The sequence below is a fragment of the Salvia hispanica genome, chromosome 6 (genome assembly GCF_029641045.1).
Source record: "Salvia hispanica isolate PSC_SH4W2 chromosome 6, Shi_PSC_v1, whole genome shotgun sequence".
NCBI classification, from domain to species: Eukaryota; Viridiplantae; Streptophyta; class Magnoliopsida; order Lamiales; family Lamiaceae; genus Salvia; species Salvia hispanica.
The window spans coordinates 35,534,082-35,546,345 of NC_142697.1; the positions used below are offsets into that span (position 1 = coordinate 35,534,082).

At 39.3% G+C, this 12,264-nt stretch overlaps 1 pseudogene across 1 annotated transcript; it reads right to left on the minus strand.

The window, feature by feature from the left end:
* Nucleotides 1-4,323: 4,323 nt before the first annotated feature.
* On the minus strand, nt 4,324-12,221 carry LOC125206720 (uncharacterized; annotated as a pseudogene). The gene is made up of 4 exons (XR_016132890.1): nt 10,308-12,221; nt 9,541-9,818; nt 4,819-5,674; nt 4,324-4,733 (listed from the first exon to the last, which is right to left on the minus strand). The product of XR_016132890.1 is annotated as an uncharacterized LOC125206720 (transcript).
* Between the last annotated feature and the right edge of the window lie 43 nt (nt 12,222-12,264).

Consider the following 12,264-nt stretch of genomic DNA (forward strand, 5'->3'; position numbering starts at 1 on the left):
ATAAATTTAATTACAAAATTTTGATTTAGCATATAAATCACGAGAAGAAGTTTCCCAACGCTGAGGCTCGCATATTCAGCGACGTGCAGCCCCGGTACAAGCGCCGGCTGCTCGTCCTCACAGAACATGCCCTCATCGTCATTCAATTGTTCTTCGTTCTTACGATATGTTAAATTATTCGAAAAATAACAACCATGCAACGAAGAAAATCATGCATTCAAGCAATTCACATAACATGAAATTAATCCACATAATCAGAGCCAAAAATTGGCTCTGATACCAATTGATGGGGTTTAGTGCCCCTTGCACAGCGGAAGACTTGTACAAAACAAATAAATCAGATAAGGATCTATTTGACCGATTATGCGATTAATCAATTCACATGTTAAACAGATAAATGCATGCTAGAACGCAAATAATTCATGCTCAAAGAATATAAATCCTAAACATGAATACTACGGTTTAGAGTTACCGATTTGATTCTCCAAAGAATCGACGATTGCTCGCGCCTTCTCCACGTGATGATCTTCAATACTAGACCACGGATCTTCTCTCTGGTTCCCGAACTGTATCTCGATATCAGGGTGGGCTGATCTCATCAAAATACTAGGACTTGAATAAAGAAGACAGAAGAAATCCTTTTGGGAAAAGGAGTGGAATTCGAAAATTCCTACAGCTGGGGAAGCTGAAATTTTTGAAAATTACAAATAATGAAATTGTGATTCTTCTGTCTCCTTTATTCTCCTATTTATATTAAGTTCCTTATGGGCCCAAACAGGGATCTATGGAAGGTTTTGGATATGGGCTCGCCCAATTAGCTTTTTACTAATTAAATTGAACCCACAATTTAATACAAGCTTATATTGGAATATTACAAGCAGCCACTACAGAAGTAATATTGAACTCTCCCCATCCAAATCCGAAATTACAAGTAATCCGGGTTTCCACTTTTATTATTTATTTCCCGCGCTTAAGATATAAATGTCCATTAATTAATTAATGTCTGCTATGGACTTAATTAATTAATATCTTATTAATTCCAAGAGTGGACTTAGCAAGAAACATTTATTTATTATTCATAGAGTAATAAAACTCCAACTGGCCAGTTTTCCGAATAATAAAACCTTGTTCGAGCTCCTCTTGAGGACATTATCAAACGAGACTCACCTCGCACACGTTTCAACATAATAGAAATCCTAGCACCGCTAGATATTAATCACCACTACCCAATATATCAGGATTATTGGGTTGCGAAAAACCCGCACCATTTGATAAGTCAAAGTAGTGCATGATCAATACCGTATGCTCAATGCTAACATATGTAGATTAAGAAATACTCCCTCCGTTCCATAGTAGTGGAGGCATTTCTTTTCGGCACGGAGATTAAGAAAAAGTTGTGTTGGGTGAGTTAAATAAATGAAGATAAAGTAAGAAATGAAAAAAGTAGAGAGATGTAGAGAGAATAAAGTAAGAGAGAGTAAAGTAGGTGAGAAGAAATGTGTTGACTTTTACCAAAAAAGGAAATGACTCTACTACTATGGAACATACCAAAATGGAAAAATGACTCTACTACTGTGGAACGGAGGGAGTAGTATTTTATCAAGACCTAGTCTTTCAGTAGATAGCATAAAGACACGTCTTGCTGTTAGATCCGTTCAGTGCTATACCACACCAATGTCATCTTATTTCAGTAAGGCTTAGAAATAATCGGACTGACATTGCAACCTTTCACGATAGGTAGCCAAAGCCTATCTAGGTTGTGAAATTCTTCTTTTTCTTTTGCAAAGCATTGCATAGATCTGACCGTGTTACCTTAAAGTGGACGACGCCCACAACCGGTCTACAAAGCAAAAGACTTAGACTTTGTTTACTTCTTATGCATTTAAATGTTTGTAAAACATCTTATAAATGCACAAGCAAACACAATGTAATAATAATAGTGATTCTATTCGTGCGGAACTGCTCGAATAATACTAAATCGGGTTAAAAGTGGATTGTAGAGTTTTACGTATACAAGCAAGATTCTATTCGCGCGAAACTTGCTCGAAACATGCTTTTCAGTATACCAAACCTAACACGGATTCCCCGGGATGCTCGGGAGTGTCGATTGCATGCATTGGCAATGGAAGAATTGACGTGTGGCGTTGAGGGGGTCATACAGGAGCGGCCACAATGGCACCCACCCCACCGTTATACTCGAGGCCGTCGCCGACTACCGGCTATGGATTTGGCATGCGTATTTCGAGGTCCCCGGCTCGAACAACGACATCAACGTGCTCAACAATTCGACCACTTCGCTGAAGTTCTGAATGGTAAAGCGCCAGCCATCAACTTCGTCGCTAACAATCGCCAGTATAAAATGGGGTACTATCTTGCCGACGGCATCTATCCGAAGTGGCCAACCTTCGTGAAGACGTTCAACAGGCCTACGGACGAAAAGCAGTCTCTTTTTGCGCAGAAGCAAGAGTCTGCTCGCAAGGATGTGGAGAGAGCGTTCGGGGTTCTCCAAGCTCGATGGAACATTATCAAAGCCCCGGCTCGACAGTGGTTTATCGAGAATATGGTCGACATCATGTATACGTGCATAATCTTGCACAACATGATTGTCGCCGACGAAGGACCTGAGGCGGGAAATTGGTTCGACCCTGAAACCCCGGAAAGCTCAAGTAGTCCGCCTCGAACGGGAGTGCATCCGTCTTTGCAAGAGCGGTTGTCTATTCGGGCAAGGACACGTGATTCTACTGCCCATGCCCAACTCCAGGAGGATCTAATGGAGCACATTTGGGCAAAATTTGGCAACCGTTAGATGATCGTCACTAGAGAACTCCTTCTTCTGCTTCTTTGCCTCCATTTTTTTTTATTTTGAGTTTAAGTGTGCAATTTGTAATTTCTAGTTTTTTAATTATGTCTTTTTTTATTTTTCTAGGTATTTAAATTATAATTTTATTTTATTTATAATGAAGTGTGTTTTTTATTAATTGAATTTGTTGAAATTAAAAATAAAAAATGAAATTGAATATATAATAGTTAAGAGATGCAGGGATGCAGGTGCTGTCTCTTAGTTAAGAGATGAGCTGAAAAGTACAGTGGGGCCCATGAATAGTGAAGAGATGAGACGGTTAAGAGACGGATAAGAGATAGCGTTGCGGATGCTCTAATCAATTTAGAGTGTTCACCTTCCCTGTATTAATTCTTGCTGGCCCTAGAGACAAACCCGGCCCGCACTGTTCCTTGAAGAAATAGCCACTTTTCAATTCTTAACAAAAGGGTGCTAATTGTTTCTGCATTGATCTATGGGTCAAGAATTGAGTTTGAAATTCCTTCATTACCCTTGCACTTTGGATTCCCCACTTTCCCCTTTCGTCTTCTTCATCAGTTCATAAGCTAATACATGAAGGAGAAAAGCTGCACCGGTGATGCTGTCGTCTCCGTCGAGCAGCGGGAGCCACCAGTCACCGCCATTCTCTCCACTATTCTCTCTAACTCCTCCTTGTTGATTTCCCTTCCTTCCCTATTCTCAATTCCTGTTTAAATTGTTGTCAAATTCAAAGAAACAAACGAAGGTCGCCACCCCAAGGCCACCTCTGCCCCGCACGGCTCCAGTCGTTGGCCACACACATTCAGACCACCGCCGTATTCTGCTCGGTCCAGCTGCTACCTGGAGTTGCTCGCGCCTGCAGTCGACGCTCTCTTCTGCATTGATTTACTTTTTTTTTTACCATAGTTGCACAAATCTCAAATTAACCAAAAATACTAGACAATTGAAGCTTATTAGGTTATATATGCTCTAGAACACTCCGCCATTGGACTATTCTTGCTGTGATAATTTCGATTTTTAGTTGCAATTTTGTGTTTTAGAGAGGGAGACGAAATACTGAACAAGGGGCATTATTGGCCAACAAAATTCGAAGGAAAAAAATAAATGCAAAATTAAATTCCATAATATCAAAACAGGGGATTTTTCTAGGACACCGAACGCTGGGTTATTTGTTTATTAAATGTGGGCCACCCAGCCACATTTCTCACCAAGTTTCATTTCTAGACAAAAGAAATCAAAGAAGGTGAACACGCAAGTATAATAAGTTAATGGAGCATGAAGTCAACTTAAAAAATGAACAAAAGCAAATGAAACTTTAAATCGTCAATAGAGTGAAATGTCACGTGCACATGTTATTTTGTAGATGGAGCAAATATATTTCATGTGTGCCACTTATCTCATTTACCACAATGAAATTACACCTGTATCATTAGCATATATGGAAGAATATAGAAATGATTCATAAAAAAGAGATATAACATAAGAATATGAAAATGAGTGTGAACATAACAAAATTGCCTTTACAGTTAAAAATATTGGCATAGATAGAAACGAACATCACGAAGCAAGGTGCTTCAATATACTGGAAAAGCATTTCTTATTTTTTTCAAGTCATTAACAACATCTGCCATCGACATGCGATCTCTTGGAAGCTCCTTCGAGCATCTCACTCCAATCCTTAGAATTGAAACAATGCAATCCCAATATTTTTCATCCACATGAAGTTCTTGATGAAGAAATGGATCCACTACTTCCATAACATGGTCTGTTAAGGCCGTGCTAACGAAGCCTTGAAGATTTAGACACCCTTCGAATGCATCACTTGTTGGTCTTTTGTTTGTGAACATCTCAAGCACAAGAACTCCGTAACTGTATACATCCCCTTGAGTTGATGCAACGTAGCTCATTCCATACTCTGAGCCAAATGCATACATTGAAAGAATTAGCTATATACAGTTAAAAAAAAAACAAATTTGTCAATTGAAAAGGTTTGAATTAACCTGGAGCAATGTAGCCTATGGTACCCTTGATTGCTAATGAACTGCTTCCTTCCATGGATGTCAAGTTTTGTGAGATACTTGACACAATTTTGGCTAATCCAAAATCACCAACTTTGGTGACCATGTCTTTATCCAAGAGAATGTTACTCGGCTTCAAATCTCCATGAATAACTATGGAGTCAGTACCACAATGCAAGTACTCAACTGCACATGCAATATCAATTGCAATATTCAGTCTCTGAATAGCACTAAGAGCTCCCCTGCCTTCATTCTCTGGATGCAGCCAATTATCAAGATTTCCGTTGGCCATAAATTCATACACCAATGCCTTAAAATCATTCCCTTGAAAATCAGTGCTGTCACATACACTCACAATCTTAAGCAAGTTTCTGTGTCGTATGCCTCTCAATGCATTGCATTCTGATGCCAAACTCTTACAAGCATCTCTTACACTAGGATCAAGCACCTTCACCGCTAAATCTGTCCGCCCATCATCAGCATTGATAGTTCCTTTGTATACAAATCCAAATCTCCCTATACCAAGTAGGTTTGTCTCCGAGAATCCTTCGGTTGCACTAATGAGGTCTGCATAAGATAGCCTCAAAAAGTCTGGCCCTTGGAATATTGGAGTTCCAACATTTTGCAATGTACGTCGTTTGTAGATGATGATCACACATAAGCCCAATGCAAGCGCGAGGCATTTGGCTCCTACAATAGTTGGGATCAAGATTTTCCCTAAACCATTGATGATTTTTAGAAGTATATTTGATGAGGATGGTTTGTAGAAGGGAGAACTAATGGTTAGTAGAAATATATTTAAATGAGGGAGTCTTTCTTGTTTTAGCAGAATATGGTTCTCTTATTTCACTATTAGAAACTACACGTTACATACATATTTATAGTTGATAATGGATAAGGTAATCCTTATCTCATCATCACTAATATCATGTTTATCTATAATTCTATTCTTATCCTTATCTATAATTCCATCCTTATCTCTAAAAATATATATTTCTAGAATTATGTAGAATGAGGACCAATTTTCAATACTCCCCTTTGGTGCTCATTCGAATAACTCCGAGCTTTTCACGTAGTATCTCAAACCTTGGTCTTGGAAGCGCCTTTGTAAAGATATCTGCCAATTGGTCTCCAGTTCCAATATACTTCAGCTCTATTTGCTTGTTAGTAGTTGCCTCCCGTAGAAAGTGATATTTGATGGCAATGTGTTTAGTTCTGCTATGATGTACGGGATTCTTTGCCATAGCTATTGCAGATTTATTGTCGCAATATATCTCAGTAGGATTTTCTTGATGTTCACCCATGTATCCGAGAATACGTCTTAGCCAGATAGCTTGGCTTGTTGTTAATGCTGCTGCGACATATTCAGCTTCTGCTGAGGATTGTGTTACACAATCTTGCTTCTTTGATGACCATGAGAATATGCCTGATCCAAGTGAGAATGTATAGCCAGATGTACTTTTCATATCATCCGTTGATCCACCCCAATCACCATCTGTGTAGCCAATCAGTTTTGAAGAAGACTCTGGTGTGTACCAGATTCCATAATCTCGCGTGCCCTGTAAATATCTCAGAATTCTTTTTGCAGCTCCATAGTGAACTTGGCTTGGTTCTTGCATAAATCTTGATAGTAGACTTGTCGGATGCATGATATCTGGTCTTGAAGCTGTTAGATATAGTAGACTCCCAATGATACTTCTATAGATAGCTGCATCGGCTTTCGGAGTGCCATCTTCTTTGCTGAACTTCTCATTTGTGACCAGGGGAGTAGCCACGGGTTTACAACCCTCCATCTTGAAGCGTTTAAGCAAATTTTCTGTATATTTCTCCTGGGAGATAAATATTCCCTTCTCATCTTGATTTACCTCAATGCCGAGGAAGTAGTGCATTTGCCCAAGGTCCGTCATTTCGAAACTTTTCATCATATCCTCTTTGAACTCTTTAATCATTTCTTCATTGTTTCCTGTATAGATAAGATCATCCACATATAGAGAAACAATGAGTCTTTTGTTATTACCTCGGGTCTTGATGTAGAGTGTAGGCTCACTTTCACTTCTTTCGAATCCTTGACTTGTGAAATAGTCATCAATTCGACTATACCAGGCTCTTGGAGCTTGCTTCAATCCATATAGTGCTTTCTTTAGTTGTAGGACTTTGTTTTCTTGGCCTTCAATCTCGAACCCTTGAGGTTGCTCGACGTAGATCTCTTCTTGAAGGTAGCCATTGAGGAATGCAGACTTGACGTCTAGCTGATATATTTTCCATTCTTTTTGAGCTGCTAGTGCAATGAGTGCCCTTATGGTATCCATGCGAGCAACTGGAGCAAAAGTCTCGTTATAGTCGATTCCTGGTAATTGTGAATAGCCCTTTGCAACCAGTCTTGCCTTGTGTTTCTGAATTGAGCCATCAGGGTTAAGTTTTGTCTTATAGATCCACTTAACACCAATGACTTCTTTATTACGAGGTAAATCTGCTGCTTCCCATGTTTCATTTTTCTCGATCATCTTGATTTCTTCCTCCATGGCTTTAACCCATTCTTTTTGCTGGACAGCAGTTTCAAAACTTTCTGGTTCCATGGTTATGAAGTTGCATGTCTCGTAGATCTGTCTGAGTGACCTTACTTTTCTTGGAGTCGAATCTGGAGAGGATTCTTCCCTGTTTATTGGTGGTGATGTCGTTGGCATCCTTGGACTTAGAGACTGTGGAGTAGTCTGGTTATCTTCTTCTTCTTCTTGAGCTTCGCTAGAGTGGCGTGGTCGTGGGACCATTACATTCTGTCTTTCAACTTTTTCTTCTTTCCAATTCCACGTTGCGCTTTCATCAAATTCTACGTCTCGGCTGACAATTATCTTTCCTGTTTCAAGGTGGTAGATCTTGTATCCCTTTGATTGAGTGCTATAGCCGAGAAATATACCTTTCTGTGTTTTTTCCTCCAGCTTCTGTCTTTTCTCTTTTGGGATGTGAGCATAGCAGATACTCCCGAAAACTCTTAGATGTTGTGCCGATGGCTTTCTTCCGCTCCATGCTTCAATTGGAGTTTTATTTAACACAGCTTTTGTTGGACATCTGTTCAGCAGATAAACTGCAGTATATACAGCTTCTGCCCAGAATTCTTTCGGCATATCTTTTTCTGCTAGCATCGTCCTCGCCATCTCCATAATTGTTCTATTTTTCCTCTCCGAGACGCCATTTTGCTCAGGTGCATATCCGACAGTGAGCTGATGATGAATTCCTTCATCCTTGCAAAACTTGTTGAACTCATTGGAGGTATATTCTGTTCCTCTGTCACTTCGTAGAACTTTAATTCTTCGTCCGCTTTGATTCTCCACTAGACTTTTGAATCTCTTAAAGATAGTCAAGACTTCTGATTTTTCTTTCATAAAATAGACCCAAGTCATTCTTGTAAAGTCATCAATGAAGAGGATGAAGTACCTGTTATTCTCAAACATTGGAGTCCTCATCGGACCACACACGTCAGTGTGTATTAGCTCCAGAACCTTCTTAGCTCTCCATGTTTTGCCCGAAGGAAATGGCTTCCTGTGTTGTTTGCCTTCCATACATTTTCCACACACTGCATCATTTGGTTGGATGGGTGGAAGATCTCTCATCATATTTTTCTGGTGAAGTATCTTCAACCCATGTAGATTGAAATGCCCGAACCTTCGGTGCCATAGCCATGATGGATCTTCCTGAACTTTTAGTGCGGCTTCTACGTATCGCCAGCAGAGTGGAAAGTTCCTCTGTTTCTGCATCTTTATCTCTGCTACCACTAGATCTTTATTTTTGTTATCATAAATTGTGCACGAATCACCTTTAAAGATCAGTGAATATCCTTTCTCCATCATTTGACCCACACTTAGTAGATTAGCATCAAGTTTAGGAACTAACAGCACATCTTTGATGAGACGCGTTCCTTTGTTGGTGTTGACAGCTATAGTTCCTTTTCCTTCAACATCTACAAGTTCTCCATTACCAAGCTTAACTTGAGATTTGATTGTTCTGTCGATGTCTCTGAATTGCTTCTCATCTCCGGTCATATGATTGCTGCAGCCGCTATCTATAAACCAAGCTTCATTCTTCACTTCTGATGCAGCGTGGCAGGCGTAAAATATATTCTCTTCGCACTCGTTTTCTTCTGAAAAATTAGCTTGATATTTTTTGCGAAGGCGACAATCTGTTTCTTCATGGCCGAACTTCTCACAGTTTTTGCATTGTGGTTTGTTTTTAAACCAACAATCTTTTTCTAGATGGCTTGTCTTTTTGCAGATCCCGCAGGGTGAATATTTTTTCTTTCCACCATCACTTGATTCATTTTTCTTTTTCTTTTCTTCAAAATTTCTCCCCCGAATATGAGAATTCTGAGACCGTACGTTAAAACTTAGACTGAAATGCGTTTTCAGCAGGTTCATTTTGACGCATACTCAGTCTTTTCTCATAAGCTTCAAGTGAGCCTGTTAATTCTGTTATTGACAACTTACTTAGATCTTTAGTTTCTTCCGTTGTCGTAACAATTGGATCAAATTTGGCCGGGAGAGTAATTACAATTTTTTCACCTACTCTCGTATCCGTAATGGTTTCTCCATAGGCTTTTAATTGATTGACTATCTCTCTTAGCCGAGTATAGTAATCCTTTACCGTCTCAGATTCTTTCATTCTCATATTCTCTGAATCTCTTCTAAGAGTTTGTAATTTGAGATGACGTACCTTCTCACTCCCTTGATATTCTTCTTTAAGTGTATCCCAAGCCTCCTTTGATGTTTGAGCTCCGCTGATTCTCGGAAATATGGACTCCGCCATAGCCATCTGTAGTGAGTAGAGAGCCAAGTTGTCCTTCTCCATCTCCTTGTTAAACTTTGCTCTGTCTGTTGCAGACAAAGCGGATAGATCTTCGGGAATAGTATATCCCTTATCGACAATATCCCATAGGCTTTGGGACATAAAGTACGTCCTCATTTTAATAGCCCAATAGTTATAGTTTTCTCCTGAAAAAGTAGGGATTGGTATTTGATGGTTACTTGAAGATGTGGCCATAGTGAGAAATTAGATATGGGATTAGAAAGATGTAGTGAAAACTAGCTACGCCCAGTTTAATGATCCAACCGTGCTCTGGTACCACTGATGATTTTTAGAAGTATACTTGATGAGGATGGTTTGTAGAAGGGAGAACTAATGGTTAGTAGAAATATATTTAAATGAGGGAGTCTTTCTTGTTTTAGCAGAATATGGTTCTCTTATTTCACTATTAGAAACTACACGTTACATACATATTTATAGTTGATAATGGATAAGGTAATCCTTATCTCATCATCACTAATATCATGTTTATCTATAATTCTATTCTTATCCTTATCTATAATTCCATCCTTATCTCTAATTTAGTCTACATAATTCTAGATTTATACATATATGGCAAAAATGTAAGAAATATCTATTTCTAGAATTATGTAGAATGAGGACCAATTTTCAATAACCATTCTTGTTGGATTTTTGTGAGGATGGACAAGTAGGAAGGTATAGAGTTGCAATACCTCCACACAAGCCTTGGTTTCCTTCAAGTGAAATTGCACTTTCATTCTGGAAAACTCCAAGAGTTGGGACTTCACCTTGCAACTCATTGAAAGAAATGTTGAGATACAACAGGCGAAATTCGACAAGAAATCGTGGAATCATCCCTGAGAGATTGTTCTGGGAAATATCCAAATATTGTAAACCTTTCAGAGCATTAAGACCGTCAGGTATCTCACCCTGAAGAGAATTTCTCATCAAATAAAGCCTGCTAAGTGTCACACAACAGCCCAAAGAAGTTGGAATGGTTCCAGATAATCTATTGTTGGAAAAGTCCATGATCCCAAGATTTCTCAAAGCCCCAACTTCTGATGGAATAGTACCCGTCAAGACGTTGCTAGATAGGTAAGTGCAATGGCAATGGATGAAAGCTTAATGAGTTCGGGAGGTATTGAGCCACTGAGATTGTTATCAGAAAGATCTAATTCTAACAAGTTGGTACAGTTGCCTAGACTTTGAGGTATACTCCCTGAAAGATTGTTATGTCCCAAGTAGAGATTGATCAACAAAGTCAAGTTGCCTAATGAAAATGGAATCTCATTTGTCAGTCTATTTCCAGAGAGACTGATTAGTTGCAAGTTATGAAGTTTTCCAATGGAGGAAGGAATTGGACCTTGCAGATTATTGGTATCAGCTAATAAAGTAGTGAGACCAACAAGGTTTCCTATACTATATGGAATGCTTCTAACAGATTATCTCTGAGACTTAAGAACGACAAGTGATTAGAAAGATTGCCAATGGAATCTGGCAACGAACCAGTGAAATGGTTTTGAAACAACGACAAACTTTTAAGGTTGGTGCAGTTTGTCAGAGATGATAAAATATTACCTATATCTCCATTTAAACGGTTATATCCAACTGAAAGATATTGAAGAGCTGAAAACCTAGTTAAATGTATCATATTTCCAGTGAAACTGTTATCAGTTACTTGTATGCGTTCAATTAGGGAAGAGTTAGATAGCGAAGCTGGAAGCGCTCCACTGAAATTATTAGAATTCAAATAAAGGCGCCTCAACTTGGGAAGTGTAGCAACAGGTATGTTTCCATGGAGTCGATTGAAATCCAATGCGAAAATCTCAACACTCGAAAGATTGTAGAAGCCTAATGGAATAGAACCAGTTAGATCATTGGAACTCATTACTAGCATCCGTAATCTACTAAGCTTAGTTAGTGACTCCGGAATCTCTCCCTTGAAGCCGCATTTCATTAATGACAGTAGGGATAGATCTGTAAGGTTTCCTAGGAATGGTGAGATAGTCCCCAAAAGCATGTTATCTGACAAGCCTAAAGCTCGGAGGTTGGCAAGAGAAGCTATCTCAGGGATTATGCCTCCGGTGAGCTCATTGTCAATCAAATTCAGGTAATTAATTAAGATTTTTGTATTGTGAAAGATTTGTTGGAATCCCACCTCCAAAAGAATTGTTACTAAACTAGATTTTTCCAAGCCTTCTGAGGCGGCCAATCTCCTGAGGGATTGGGCCGCTGAAGGTGTTGTTTTGCAAGTCGATGATTCTGAGGAAAGAGAGGTTACCTATGTGAGGCGAGAGCGATCCCACAAGGCCTTTAGACTCTATAGAAATGGAGACGACTCTGCTTGGATGTCTTTTGCTGCAGGAGACGCCATTCCATCTGCAGAAATGTGTTGTTTCGTTCCATGAGCTCAAAGCATGTAGTGGATCGTCGTGTATGGAATTCTTGAAAGCCAAAAGAGCTTCTAGATCAGTATGGTTGTTGCAATGTGAAGAAGGAATGGTGGTGAGGAGGGTGAAGAGCAATAGAGTGATAGCAACGAAGGGAGTAAAGATGAAAAGTTTTGCCATGTTTTTTTTTTGGTGTTTAAAGTGGTAGAATAATTTTGGTAGC